Raw genomic sequence first — 15,541 nt, 5'->3', positions numbered from 1 at the left:
GAAAAAGGGATTTCCTATCGATGAAGAACTTTTTCAGATGCTCCTGTTTTCAGGTGACATTGTGCTGATTTTATCAAGCCCCTGAAAATTTCAGACCATCCTCTCTTATTAACCCTCTGTGATCTGGCTTCTGACCTCGTCATTCTACTAAAACTGCTTTCTTCAAAGTTATCAATGATCTCTTGACTGTCAAATCGAATGGTCTTGCTTTCGATCCCCAGCCTTCTTGGCCTTTCTCTTTTGACATTGTCAATCACCCTCTTCTCCTGGATGCTCTCACCTCTCAAGGTTTTCGTGACATTGCTCCCGCCTTGTTCTCCTGCCAATTCTCAGTCTCCTTTCTGGATCTTCATCTTGGTCATGCCTATTGTCTGTGGAGGTCCCCCAAGGTTTGATCCTGGGCTCTTTTCTCTTTATCCTCCATACTAGCTCACTTAGGGATCTCATCAAGTCCCATGGGTTCAATTATCTTATCTATACAGGTTCCTCAGTCTACACACACATACACACACACACGTACACACACACACATATATGTATATATAGCATGAATCTCTTCTGAGCTTCAGTCTCACATCACCAACTGCCTTTAGGACATCTTCAACTAGATGTCCCACTGGCATCTCAAATCTCAAACAAGTACAAAATAGAATTTATGATCTTTTTCTCAAACCCTCTCCCTGATTTCCCAGTTACTGTTGGGGACATCACCATTCTTCAAGTCACCCAGGCTTACAACTTTGGTATCATCCTTAACTTCTCAATTCAATCCAGTGCCAAACTCTGTCATTTCTCTCATTAGAACATTTCTCATAGATGTCTCCTTTTCCCCATCCACACAGCCACTATTCTAGTTTAGACTCACAATGCCTCTTGATTAGACTATTGCATGGCCTTCTGATTGAGCCTCCCTGGCTCATGTCTTTTTCCCACTGGATGCATTAGAGTCCATCCTCCACCCTATTGCCAATGTGCTTTTCTTAAAGCAAAGGTCTCACCATGTAACAGCCCCTCCCTCCCCCAGTTCAATAAATTCTTGCAGTTTTCTATTATTTCCAGGATCAAATATGAAATCTTCTGTTTAGTGTTTAAAGTTCTTTCCAACCTGGTCCCTTCCTATCTTTCCAGGCTTCCTATGCTTTAACTCCCCTCCATACACTGTAAGACACATCGACACTGGCCTCTTTGATGCCTCTGGCACATGACACTCCATCTCCCATCTCTGTGGCTCTGCACTGGCTAGCTCCCAGATTTCTGCCTTTTTATTTCCCTGCATTCCTTCAAACCTCAGTTTAAATCCCTCTTTCTGCAGGAGGTCTTTCCTGGTCTCCCCAGATGCTAGTGTTTTATCTTATGAGATTACTTTCCAGCTACTCTCTCTCTCTCTGTCTCTCTCTCTCTCCATATATATATATATAAATCTTGTATGTTCCTGGTTATTTTCATGTTTTTCTCTCCCATTAGAATGAAAACTATTTGAGAGCCATGATTGTTTTTGGCTTTTATTGCATCCGCAGCACTTAGCCCAATGCATGATCTATGGAAAGTTCTTAATAAATGCTATTGACTAACACTTGAATGAGATCCACAACAATTCAAAAAAGTTCAGCCTAACAATTCACATATGAAAAACCGAGTAGATGAAAGAATGCCCGTTGTCTAGATTATCATATGCAATTGGTCAATCAGCCTATATAATGTGTCCATCAGAAGACAGATCTTTAATAAACACTGTATGTTGACAACAAACTGTATTCAACACTGAACAGGAAGAACAAAGCATGATGGGTTGGATTTGGGAAGTTGTGCCATTCCTTAGACAAACCCAATCTTCTCTTTAAAACAAAGATTCCTCTTGTTAACACCAGCATTGTTCTGTATTGCTTTATGGCCACAAGTCCTGGAATATGGCAAGCTCTGTAGTGGCAACATTTTGGATCATGCAACGGCAACACATGGTGGTAAGGGTGTGACATATAACTAGTAATGATTTCTGGCAAAAGAAGCAGTTAAAAATACATTTTCAAGGATGTGTAAATATGGCTGGAAGAGAAGGTGCAATGATTTTGGAGTGAGAGTTAGGGAAAGAAGAAAAAGGCATTTATTAAGCACTTTTGTTCCAGGCATCATGCTAAGCATTTTACAAATATGATCTCATTTAATCCTCAGAAAAACCAGTGAGGTAGGCTCTATTCTTGCTCCCATTTTAAAGTTGAGAAAACCAAGGCAGAAGAGGTTAAGTGATTTGCCTAAGGTCACAAAGCTAGTAAGCATCTGAAATTGGATTTGAACACAGGTGTTCCTGACTCTAGGTCCAGAGCTCTATCCATTATACCACCAGCTGCCTCATGACATGATAGCTATCTTTTTCAGTGCCCTGGTAACTTATAGAAAATTCTTAGTACACTGGGTGATGAACACCCTACTCCTTTTGTGGCATATTTACCAGAGACCATGGACAAATGTGCCACAGGATGGGTAGCGATCTGCACTGGTGGCAGGCATGCTAGCATGAATGAGATCACCAATCTATTCTAGTTTTGAAGTATATAGCTTATCTACTTTCATAGCTCCAACCTGTCTCTTTGCTGACCTCCAGTCCCATCTTTCCAACTGCCTAGTGAACACCTCAACCTAGATGTACTGAAGACACCTTACACTCAATATGTCCAAAATGGAAGTCATGATCTTTCTCCCTAAGTCCTCTCCTCTTCCTAATGTCATTACTGTTGCACTACCCTCCTCCCAGTTACTGAGGCTTACATCCTAAGGGTCATCCTCGACTCCTCTCTATCTTTCATCCCCCATCTCTGATCTATAGAAAAAGCCTGTTGATTTTACCTTTGTAACATCTCTCATGTATGCCTCCTTCTTTTCTCTGACACTGCCACCTCTCTGGTGCAGGCCCTCGTCACTTCACTCCTAGATTCTTGCAATAGTCTGCTGGTAGGGCTGCCTGCCTCAAGTCTCTCCCCACTTCAGTCTGTCCTCCACTCCGCTGTTAAAGTGATCTTCTTAAAGTACAGATCTGGCCACATAATTATCTGCAAATGACAGTTTGCAGATGCCAAAAGTAACTAAAGGCAGGGGAGCAGGAGCTCAAGCACCAGCTGTAGACCTAGGATTCCATTGAAGCAAGGTAAACTTTCAGAGGACAGGTATGAGGTGTCATGGACCAGAACCTGACCATTCTGGGAAACCTGCTGAGTCAAGACAAATCTCAAGGCATAACCTCGTCATGGCTTTTAGCTGAGGGAAGGGAAGCCAGTTTTTTTTTTAATCAGGAGATAAATGTGGCTGGAGAGGAAAGTTGGGACGAAGATGGGGGCAGGATACTATTATACTGTTGCTATTTGTGGCTTGGACCCAATACACACTCCTGCCCCCAACCATGACACAAGCATACATATACATATACACCCACTGATATATACACACACCACACTCACAAGCACATGCCACTTGTTATTAATGATGCTCGCGTCCAGACCGCCAAGGCACTCTTTTTGCCAGTGGAGATGAATAGCAGCTCAGAATTATGTCAATCAGTTTTGACATCTGCTAGGAAATGGACTCCCCATCCAAATGATGATATTACTTCCTGATGGTCAGCATTAGGAGTCAGCTACATGGGCAGGTGTTTATTTCCTCTTAGAATCTACTTCCATGTACTTAATGCCCAATCAGATCTCAGGGTCCAACTTGGAACTCCTTTCTTGCTTAGATTCACTTTCGAAACTTCTCCATTCACTCTCTCCACGTACCTTCGATAACTAAGCCACAATGGATTCTCTCTCACCTCATTCTATTTCATTCATTTAAAAATTACTCCATGTTCCAAGCTCTACTTTATTTACTCCATAGTTGTATGATTCTAGACCTATTAGGGTGGGGCCCATTGCCAGATACTCCCTGCTATTCTACCTTCAAAATCAGCACAGGCAGAAGGAAGGAGGAGATGTTACTGTGGGCTGACGTATGTGAGACTGGCACCTATTTAATCTGACATCATTATGTGGTTTAGATACCCCTTTTTTCAATACTTTCTCCCATCCTCCTGGACGGAATCAAGACAACTTTGAGTAGAGAGAAGGTACTGGTACTGGTATCCCAAGTGCTCCTGCTACAGAGCCTAGTCATCCCTCTGTCAGCACACACTCAGGATCCAGGCAGGAGGAGTGGACCATCGTCATGGGTGAATTGTCTTTCCATCTGTGAAACTAGCACCTACTCAGCTCTTCTTTACCATGTGACCCAGGAGGGTAAAGGGTAGTTTCTGTGGAGCAGAGAGGAGTTTCCACTGCCTTGTTCTGGCTACAGTCTCAGAACCTAATGGGGATGGGGGTTGCAGGTCTCTTCATTACATGGTTCTAGTTCCCTTTGCCTTTGACTTCTTGGTCCTAACATTAGACCCTCACGAAGAAGGTGGTAAAGGGTTAAGAAGAGTCCATCTAATAGCTCTTGAAACACATTAACAAGAACTAGCTCCATCATCATGGCTTTCATGACTCACAAAATAATTGTCCAAATTGGCCTCCCAGCTGTCTCTCCCTTACACAAGGCATTTCATCTTCTATCTCGTTGTTTTGGCACAGGTTGTCTGCTATGCTTGGCATTCATTTCTTCTTCCCCTCTACCTCTTAGAATCTCTAGTTTCCTTTGTAATAACAGGACTGGCCAGCGAAGGCATGGTCCTTAGAACATGCTTGGATTAGCCTGTCTTGGTGACTTCTGCAGAGCATACACAACATTCCCTGCTAGCTGCCAACTAACACATGGAAGCCAGTTTTGGCCATTACGCCTCAGGGTTAATAAGATGTGGTGATGAAAAGTCTTCTGGTTGGCTAAGGAGCTGAAAGGAATGATGACTTAGAGGAGGCTGAGCCAGAAATGAGTTGGAATATAAAGGGACTGAGCAGATAATTTCTCTCTTTTTTGACAGCAGCTTCCCAGGAAGGAAAATTGCTGTGAGTGGCTGGGTTGGGGAAAGGGCAGTCTCTTGCCTATCTCCCTACCTGACCACCCTTTCACCATGAAGATGTGAAGCCTTGGCCTCTTTTATGTTTATTCTTTTCCAAACTTAAGAGTTACATATCTCTGGAGACTCACTTGACGAGGGTATATACCCTTGTGAGCTTTGAAAGGTCAAAAGAACCACTAGGGTTTATTTTCTTTTTTAATTTATGGAATAAAACAAACATTTCCATAATGTGGTATAATAAAAAAAAAGATTGCACGTGAAACTGTAAATCTCTTATGTGTAGCTTGCTATTCGTTTTACATATATAATAAACTTATCATGTAAATTTCTTTCTTTTTTGTTTTTTGTCTCCTTTTTTTTCTTCCCTCCTGCCATCCCATCCTAGAGTTGGCTACTATTAGACACAAATATGTATATCTATATATATCTATATCTATATATACATACATATAGATACATATATACACATGTATATACATATACACATGTATATAAACATAGATATGTATAAAACCATTCTAAACATATTTCTATTTATCAATTCTTTCTCCGGATGAGATAGTGTTTTCCTTCATAGGTCCTTTGTCATTTATTTGGGTACTTATAATAGTCAAAATGATTTATTTGCTCAAAGTTGTTCTTGAAACAATACAGCTGTTCGGATATACAACATTTTCCTGGTTCTGGTCATTTTGCTCTTCATTATTTCATGCCAGGCTCCCCTTACCTGAAGGTGTTCTGCCCAAAGGAAGGGAAATTTTGATGGCTGAAAGCTGCCTAGTTGATTTGGGGTCATGTGCTTGACTATTTGTGTAGTTTCAGCTTGAGTTCCCTTTCCCCTGCAACCTTGTCCATGCAAGGTGAGAGTTCATTTCTGGTTTGGGATATATTTTAGTCATTTTTGTCCTTGCTATACCTTCTCAGTAAATATTACTTTATAATTTGAATAATTACTTTTTAAAATTAAAATTTTTTATTCATTGGAAGTCTACTTTCTCTCTCCCTCCCCACCACACACACACACACACACACACACACACACACACACAAGAAAAACTAAACCCCTGTTGCAAATATGTATTGACAAACAAAACTAACAACCACATTAGCCATGTCAAAAAAAGTCTCAATCTGTACCTTAATTTCATCACTTCTCTTTCAGGAGGTGGGTAGTATATTCCATCATGGGTCGTCTGGAATAATGGTTGGTCCTCGTGATCAGAGTTACTATGTCTTTCAAAGTTGTTGGTCTTTATGAGATCATTGTTCAAGTATACATTGCTCTTCTCATTCTGCTTGCTTCACCCTCTTAACACTTCTCAGGTTTCTAAGAAACAGTGTCCTTTATAATTTGTGATAGCACAATAGCACTCCATCACATTTGTATACTATAACTGGTTCAGTGTTTATCCAGTTGATTAAATATTCTTTTGTAAAGCCTTATTCATGTCAACCAGCTGACTGATATTGTGGCATCCCATATAGATGGAGACTCATAAGTGACAGTGTTAGAAAAATCCATTCCTACAGGGTTATTTCATAATAAAACCGAGGGTTACTACTCTTCGACCTTTCCCTGCAAAGTTACCCTTCTGGTAACCCGCACATGCTCCAGATTGTCAATACCCTTCCTAAAATTCAGCATCCACAACTGAACACAATGGGCAAAATCACTTTGAGGGGAATGGACATGGTAGAGGAAGGAAAAGGAGGAGGAGAAGGATATTTTTTATTTTTATTTTAAAGAATGTCTTAAAAGGAATAGTCTGGTTGGAGTGATCCTTATATTTTAATAATGTCTCTGTTTAGGGATTGGATCTGAGAAGGAATGAGGCTGGCCATTGCTTGAATTTTTCTAAGAAACTGGAAACCATGTCAGAGCATCTCTTTAATATGGCCTTGGGAGCCAAGTATGAGAATGGTGAAGGAAATTACAAAGCCTCCTCTGTAGAATGATGACAGAGCTCCATGTATGAAAAGAATCACACCATGGGGAACATGGAGGGTCCACAGGAGCTTTAATTATTACTCACCAGTTGTAAGATATCCCAGTTTTAATCCATCTTGGCAGCCAGAAGGACATTACCAAATGCCTGCTTTGCGCTCTGGCTTGCTCTGAACTTCTGGCTGGAAAAGCGAGCTAAGTGAATATTCACTCTGAAAGGCGGAATGGTTTCCTGTGTTGAGTACTCATCATGGAGGTCCTTCGGGTGAGCAAACTGGAAACTCACATTTTATTCTTCTCTCGACTCCACTCCCAAAAGTCCGAAGTGTCTCAGCCCTGAATTGGAAGCAGTGGTCCTGAAGACTGGACCAAACCTGTATCAGAAGCCAGCAAGTCCCTCGTCACTTCCGTCATGACAATAGGGCATGGCGTATGCCTCGAACCTTGAGCCTGGGCCTCCTGGAGAAAAAGGAGTCGACCATTTGATTTTCAGAGGGGCATCAACTCTTTCTGATAAAAACTGGTCATTCCATCGGCCAAGCCAAGTGTGTGGGCTTCAGAACGATTCAGTCCTTCCTTCCCATCGGCAGGATCAGGCTCAAACGACAGGACCTTCTATGAGCTTAGGACTGTTTAATAATAATAATAATAATAATAATAATAATAGTAGTAATAATAATAATAATAATAAAAACAATAATGATAATGGCATCTACGGAGCACTCCAAGATTTGCAAAGCACTTTAAGGGTATCATCTCATTTGACCCTCATAACAACCTTGGGACACAGATGCTATTATTGTCCCCATTTTACAGATGAGGCAACTGAGGCCAACAGAGGTGAAGTGTCCTGCCCAAGGTCCCAGAGCTAGTATCTGAGGATAGATTTGAACTCAGGTCTTCTTGAACCCAAACCCAGGTTCTATCTACTTCACTACTTCAAAAAGAGGTGCTTTCAAACTTACAAGTTAATCGAAACTGAAAATAAAAGCAAAACTGAAGAAAAGTAAAGTCTTGGGTTCAAATGTGACCTCAGACACTTACTAGCTGTGTGACCCTGGGCAAGTCGCTTAACCTTGTTGGCCTCAGTTTCCTATCTGTAAAAAGAACTGGAGAAGGAAATGGTAAACCACTCCAGTATCTTTGCCAAGAAAACTCCAAATGGGGTCACAAAGAGTCAGACATGATTGAAACAACTGAACGGCAATGACATAATTAAATTTAGTCATCCTTTCCTGACCCTCAGAGAAAAGACATTTTAGGAAGAGTTGACATTAGGGGGATGGATGCACAATGCTGAGTGGGACTTGGCATGGGGGTGCCTAAAAATTCATACATACGGAGTAGACAAACTTCTCAGGAATTTTTCATTTATATACTTTTTGAATAACTTGGTTACTATCTATGTGCTTCAGGAGGCATTGTTTTCCAAATGATAGATACAGGAAGGGGCTATCCAGACACCTGGAGAAATCCACCCATTGCTTTGGAGAACTCAACTCTTTTTCCATCTGATAAAAGCATGACTCACTAACCCTACAGCACTGGAGAGAATTATAAATGATCATTAATAACCTTTCTTTACTAGGTAAACATTGTCCTCAGGATGGGCTGAAGCAGCCAAATGGAAATTTATCATAGACAGGCTGCTTTTCTTTTTATCATTCAACTCATTCCTCTTCCCCCCCATCCCCACCTAAAAGGACAGGTGTGCCTAATGTTGTGCCATCTTGAGAAAGTTGTTGAGTGAATCAGTTTTGTGCAGTCTAACCTTATTTTAGATGCATTGGTGGAGTTCATTACTTAAAGATGCTCTGAGGTATAAGGGGAAGACAAAGAGGATACAGTTCTCTCACTGATCAGTTTTGATAGTCCCAATTTTGGCCTTCAGAGGCCCTTGGCAGTCACTGCTTCTCAATCAGGGGGCCAAATTACAACATGTGAGAGAGGGATTAACTCCTGATAGGGGTTCCCTTAATGACACAATCAGGAGAACTGAAAAGATGTCTGGATAGGGGATTTGTGGCCTTGGCTACATGAATTTGTATGGTCATAAGATCATAGCTTTATAGAGCTGGAGGAAACTTAGGGGTTATGGAGTCCAACTCTCTCATTTTACAGGTGAAGAAACTGATGAAGACTTTATATACATACATACATATACATACATATATATATATATATATATATATATATATATATATGTGTGTGTGTGTGTGTGTGTGTGTGTGTGTGTGTGTGTGTATTTATATTACCAATCTTCACAAAATCCTGGTGAGATTCTACAGTTATTAAGTATCCACAGTATACAGATGAGAAAATAGACTCAGATTGGCTTGACTAGTTAGTAGGCAGAATGCAAACCCAGGTCTAGGTTGACAGGAAGTCCAGCATTCTCTTTCCCTTATGCCATGTTACCTGTATAGGAAAACCTAGCTGATTATCATGACAGTGAAATTTGTGATTATTCCAAATAGGCATAAAGTTAACTAACCAGATCTCATGAACAAAACATATAGTTTAAACCAGTGATGTCAAACCCAAATAGAAATGGAGGTCACTAAATCATACATATGGATCTCTATGGCCCACATAAGGACTTAAAAAAACCACATATTAATATTATCTATATTTTATTGTATTTTTATTTATTTTGGTAAATATTTTTCCATTATATTTCCATCTGGTTCAGGCTTCATTCAGGAATGTTGTGGGTTGCACACATTTGATACCTCTGCCTTAAACTTCCAAGGAAATATCTCACATCAAGGGCTCGATGGATTTCTATAACTCAATTCTGGGGCCTAAAATTTAATTCTTGTATACTATCAGATTTTAAATATATATTATTATATCATATTTTATAATTATACTGTAGTACAATGTAGGAGTACCATGACTTTTAACTTTCATTAATTCATCTCAATTCATTTATTGGTGCTCATGAAACTTCCTCATAGAATATATTTGGAGTTGACAATTAAGACTATTCGCTGAGGCTGTCTGTACAATAGAGAACTAGCTTTAACTTGAAAGAATCCCACATGATTAAAAATGGAACTAGATTGGGGCAGGTGATGATTAAAATGATTAAACAATCCACTGAACTCACTGCCTTTCTGGCTACTTCCTTGTGTGCTCTCTGATTGGCTCTTAGCAGGACTAGAGCTTCTAGGAGTTAGGCTTGAGGGTTAGGTTTCATGAGGAAAACACTTTCTCAGTTTTCTTTCAGGGTCCATACAATAGCAAGACAGTGTTGCATCAAAGACTACTGGCCAGTTTTTTAAACTTTTCTCCCAGGTTACTGACAAGATCAGCAGGAAAAAAAAATTTAAAAAAAAGAGTAGTAGATTCCTTAGATGGGTACACATGAGTCCTTAAGTCAGGGAGGGTGTGCAACATCTGGTCCATACATATATCAAGTCAAAATAATAGTACAATGGTTATACTGGAAGGCAAAGCTCTAGGCAAAAGAGGGACTGTGATAATAGCCCAGGTGTGAAGATAATATCATTGGAGATAACTAGGAAAGGGCAGGTCAGAGCAATGCTAAAGCAAACAAGAACTCGGTATCACAGGAAATGTGGTGAAGGAAAGTGAAGTCTAACCACTCTGGGCTTAGAGGATTAGGGAAGCTTTCAACTTGATATTTATTAAAAATCTATAGTGTGCAAGATACTATTTGGGCACAAGGGATACAAAAGACATTTTTCATCCTGCTGATCTTTAAATTTTTCTTTGTTTTTTTTTGGGTCAGGGCAATTGGGGTTAAGTGACTCGCCCAACGTCACACAGCTAGTAAGTGCGTCAAGTGTCTGAGATTGGATTTGAACTCAGGTCCTCCTGACTCCAGGGCCGATGCTCTACTCACTGTGCCACCTAGCTGCCCAAGGAATCTACTACTCTATGTATCCCTGCCCCAATGCAATCTCCTTCTCCCACTTCCACCCTACCACTATCCTTGACCCCTCTGAATAGCTTTTCTGGTCTCCTATCCATTTAGGGGCAGATCCCTGTCATGTTGTTCATTTTCCAACTGACCTATTACAGGACAGATCTTCAGCCTCCTGTAGCTCACTAGATACCTTCTCAGACCTCTTGTCATAGAGATGGATTCCTAACTCTCATGCCATTCTGTAGCTCAGAGCTCCTGGCTGATTCCCTTGGGTTTATATGGTCAACTCAATTCACTTCCACAGGCATTTATTAAGCTACTACAATAATAGGTGCTTGTTGAAAGAATGGATGACTTTGTGCCACACATTGTTAGATGGTAGGGGTACAAAGACAAAAATGAAATATTTATGTCATCCCAGAGATTACATTCTATTTGGGGTGGTGGTGGTAGTGGTATAGTATGTACAGAAGTTAAGTATAGGACAGGAAAAAAATGAAGAGGGAGAGAGCTCTCTGGTGTGGGTGTGAGGGGCAGGGAAGGTTTCACGTAGTAGGTCACATCTGAATGGAGCTTTGGACAAGATTTTGAAGGGTATAGATAGGAAGGGTTGTATGAGCTTGTTCAAATGCCCAGAGGTGGGAGATGGAGATGGAGTATTGATTAGTCAAAGAGTTTTTTGAGTGCACTTAAACTTTCTTGTTCCCTTGAATTCCACTTTTTACTTGGGTGCAGAGGGTATAGAATGAAACCTTTATGAATTCAGCGTACTGAACCTAAAAATAATGCCAATGAAGATGAGGGAGAAAAGAGAGAGAGATGCTGCATTGGAAATGAGAAGTTATAATAAAAGTTATAATACAAAAGTTATTTATTTACAATATATATTATAATAATATTTATATATATGTATAAATATAAAAAGTTATAATAAGTGACTGAAGCTTAGGAAGAAGAAAGAAGAGTGGGGGTGAGAGGGAAGAAGGGGAACATGGAAGAGAGAGAGAAGGACAGGAAGAGGAAAGTGGAAAAAGGGATAAAGAGATGCATTTGCATTGAAGAATAGAGCATAAACTGAAGAAGAGAAACACGGTTGCTGGTGCCACAAATGTGAAAAAAGCGCAGTCTTAACCTGTCCCTTTGGCCTCTGAGGATTCATTACCATTGGCTGGACCCTTGCCCATCATGGGACTCATCCCCAGGGTTTTGTTCTTATTTCCCTTTCCTGGCATAGTAGGGGGAGGGGCACTCCTCTTTATTTGAGGCTTCACCTAAAACCACCAGGTTCATATCCATTCACTGATGCTTTTCCTTATTCAACAGGTCCAAAAGTGGCCCAGTCTTTCTATCCTATCCTATCCTAACATGAAGTTGAAGGAATAATTTTCCTAAGTGTAATTTTGATTATGTCTCTCCTAGAATGGTTTCCAACTGGCCTCTTGCAAGAGAACTGGGTTCTTCAGCATGTGCTTCAAGGTCCACTCCATGGGCCCCCCCTTTGCCCTCCCCCCATTGCTTATCCCTTCTATTTCTCTTCCCAGCTGGATATTGCTCTAGCCAATCACACCTACTCAAACTATGTCTACATGATGCTGTGGCATCTGGTCAATTCAGTCAAATATTCAGTTAATCATCTAGATGTTTTGTCTACATGAGGCCAAACATCTGGATTGGCTGAATATTTTACTACACTGACTAAATTTAAAAAAAAAAAGACTGAATCGACCAGATGTTTTGGCACTGTGTAGACACAGCTTTACTATCTTCCGCATATGACTTCATAGCTTGTCTTGATGCACAGCATTCTCCCCACCTGGAAAAGCCTCCCTCTTCCTTTATTTCATAGCATGTCCCTCCCTCCCTTTTACTTTCTGTTCAGAATTCCCCAATCCTAGACAAACGTTACTAGGTTCTGATCATCTCTTCTGCTTTGACATGCTCTCATTTTACTCATGTAATTATTTACAGCTTTACTATTTTTACAATTTTAAATGAGGTTCTTTTTCTGCTTTTATCCTTTTTTCTCACTTGCACTGTTACACTAAGTGCCCAGAGGGCAGGAATTAGATGCTATTATAAAACTATTAATAAATTAACACCTGCGGTGCTTGGTTCCTATTTATTTCACCTGACCCTTGGGAAGTAGGTAGTGCATACTCACAGCCCAACTTGGGCAGCTGAAGGAGGTATGACAGATCTCACTTGTGACCCGCTGAGCTGCTAGTGTTGGGTGGGGTGGGGAGAACAAGTATTGGCAACAAGATTGAACTGAGCTATACAAATGGTTAATTTCCTGGTCCTCCATACAGTTTGACTTCCTGATCTTTTGGCCTTGAATATACGCTTCTTACTTCTCACAGCTTAGTCCTAGGATCTCAGGGCTCTGTGGATACTCAGGCCCTAACCCACCCTGGATTTTCAGTTCTCATCTGATGTTGATTCTGCCTACTTGGTGCCAGGCAAGGATTACTTTTTCCTTGCCTAGAGAATTGCCGATAACCACCGGCCCTTCTTCTGGCAGGGGGTGACAGGTAGGATAGACATTGTTATTCCTATTTGGCATAGTAGAAAATTAAAGCACAGAAATTAAATTGAAGTGCAGAGATAAGGAAGGGTAGAAAGTATATGAGTTCTCATCCTGTCTTTCACAATCACTTGCTATGTGACTTAGAAGTCGCTTAACCTCCTTGGTCCTCAGTTTCCTCACTGCAACAATTCTATGACTCAGTCTTCAAAAGTTGCCGTGGCTGAAATATTTACGACCCTGTAGCCAAACTGCTGATGAACCTTTTTTAATATATGTAGGCAGGTCTCCAGATGACAGGTATATATGTCCATTTCCAGGACCATATTCAAAGTCTCTCCAGCTTGGTAGGACTTATCAGAGGTTGTCCTTCATTTTTGAAGAGGGCCAATGACATCATGGGGTAATGTTTTGACTTACATGTGAACTGGCTTCCAGTGAGGCAGAGTTACATGTACAAAGTTGTCCACTTCACTCTCTCTTCCACAGTTACTCAAGTCCAGTGGCATGACAAAAGTCAAGATGACTGGCGATAGCCCAGGGATGTAGTGGATGACCTTGCTGTCTTTCATGTTTGACTCTAAGCACTCCACAGTGCCTGCTTCAGCCACCTTCATGACCCTGGAACAAATTGTTCTCAGCTGCCCATTTCACAAGGGCCAGTCTTTACATGCTTGGGGTAGACATCTCCCTAACTCACTGATGGGTTTGCGGCCTGTTGGTTACCATCCATCCCCTTTCCTCTACGAAACAAAGCTAGCCTCATAGTTTAGGTATACATCACCTTTTACATAGACTACTCCAATATTCTCCTATTTGGCCTACCTACCTTGTCTTTCTCTGCTCCAATCTATCCTCCACACCACTGCCATACTGATTTTCCCAAAATGCAGGTATTACCATTTCATTCACTTTTTCAATAAACTGCAGTGTCTCTCTGTTATTTCAAGCAGTGGTTGTGATTTTTGGTTAAATTAACTCCTTTGGCAGTCTGGTGAAGCCTATGGAAACTTCTAGAATATTTTTAAATGCATAAAATAAAATACATAGGATAACAAAGGAAATCAATTATACTGACATAGTTATCAAGACATAAAATAAAGTTTAAAGATCCCAGAAGTCTTCAAAGATGAAATATAAACTTTTCTGTTTGGCATTTAAAGTCTTTCACACAGTCTACCACTCTAACTTTTTTACATATTAGTCCCCCTAAGTATGTTATGGTCTAGCCAACCTGAACCTCTTACTGTTCCTCATACAAGACATTCCACTTCTGCTCTCCACACTTTTGTGTTGTCCTTACCATATGCCTGGAATGTACTCCCTTCCCACCTCTCCTTTTCAGACTCCCTAGCTTCTTTCAGGGATCTGAGGTCAAGAGCTGCCTTCTATGTAAAACCTTTCCTTATACCCCAGCTGCTTGTTCCTTACCCTACAAATGATCTCTTAACTATTTTGTAACTATATATATGTCGATGAGTATGTATATGTATGTGTGTGTATATGTATATACACATACATATAATCCATATATGTGTATGTATGTATGTATATACAAAGGTTGTCTCCACTGGCTAGATTGTCAACTACTTGAAGGCAAGGAGTATCTCGCTTTTGTCTCTGTATCCCTGGCACTGAATATGGTTCCTTGTACAAGCCAAGTACTCAATAAATGCTTATTGTCAATTGATAGTACTATACCACACTAGGACATAACTACAAAATGAAAGATTACAGTGTTCCTTATCCAACTACTCTCCCAACAAGTGGGTGGAATACTAGTAGACATAGACATAAAAAATTATCATTTGTTAGACTACTTGTATGTTTATCTTCATTCAGTTCAATCATTTAGTATTAAAATAACCACTTACTCACTACATAAAAATAGTTTTTCAAATAAAAATATTTTATGATTTACATTTTGAGCACTTACAACAAGCAACCTTATTAACTGTGAAAAAAGTATGGTGATTTTTGGCAAAGATTCTCAGTCCTAAGATTATCCTAAAGATTAGCAAAAGGCCAGAAGGTTACATGGAATGTTTGAAATGACTATGGTTTATCAAACAATGAAAATGAGCCAATCCATTTGTGCAAAGATCTAGTGGACCATCGTTTGGCTGTCATCAAGAAAGTGGCTTTCAAAGATGTTTCTGTGCATCAGGTAAAATGAGTTAATACCATGATCTAATC

The sequence above is a fragment of the Trichosurus vulpecula genome, chromosome 1, assembly GCF_011100635.1.
Source record: "Trichosurus vulpecula isolate mTriVul1 chromosome 1, mTriVul1.pri, whole genome shotgun sequence".
In the NCBI taxonomy this organism is placed as follows: Eukaryota; Metazoa; Chordata; class Mammalia; order Diprotodontia; family Phalangeridae; genus Trichosurus; species Trichosurus vulpecula.
The sequence above is the reverse complement of the archived record's forward strand: the minus strand, read 5'-3'. Positions refer to the sequence as shown.